Below are 673 nucleotides of genomic sequence, written 5' to 3' on the forward strand. Positions count from 1 at the left end.
CCGGCCGCCCCGTCGCTTATCAAGCAGGAGGAGGGTGAGACGCTGTTTGTTGGAGTTTGGAAGTCCGGCGCGTACGCCGGAAGCTGAAGGTGAGGCGATGCTTCGGAATCGGAAAGGTCAGCGCGTCAGTCGAGATGGATCGACCGGTCCCGGGACCGTGGACCGGCTCACCGTGGGCTTTCCCCTTCTTCGCTTGGCACGAGATCGTCACGATCGTGGCGGGCACGGGGCGAACCCCCGGCTCGAGGCTGGCACGCTTTTCACGCACGCCACGCCACGCCATGCCATGCCAGGCGGGTGATGGGGGTTTTTTTAGAGGCCGGTTTTTCGGTCCGCCGGTGCGCGGTTTCGCGTACGTTTGGTGTGAGTGGGTGGTGGATTTGGGCTGTGTTTTTTGTTGTTATTTTTTTCTCTTTTCTGTTGTTGCTTCGATGGTTTCGGTGGTCAAGTTCAACGCTCGATTGTGATTTGCATGCCACGGTGGTGGTGGCGGCCGCGGCGGCACGTGTCAACGGTGTGACGCAATTTCCGGACGCCTGGGCATTGGAATGTTGGATGGATTGGAGGATTTTATGGGTTTTTGGAGATCGGTTCGATTGATACGAGCTGCGATTAGAGTTTGGGCCGTTAGTTTTGTCGCCAATAGATAATAGATGGCATTGTTGGTCTATCG

The sequence above is a fragment of the Anopheles darlingi genome, chromosome 3 (assembly GCF_943734745.1).
Source record: "Anopheles darlingi chromosome 3, idAnoDarlMG_H_01, whole genome shotgun sequence".
NCBI classification, from domain to species: Eukaryota; Metazoa; Arthropoda; class Insecta; order Diptera; family Culicidae; genus Anopheles; species Anopheles darlingi.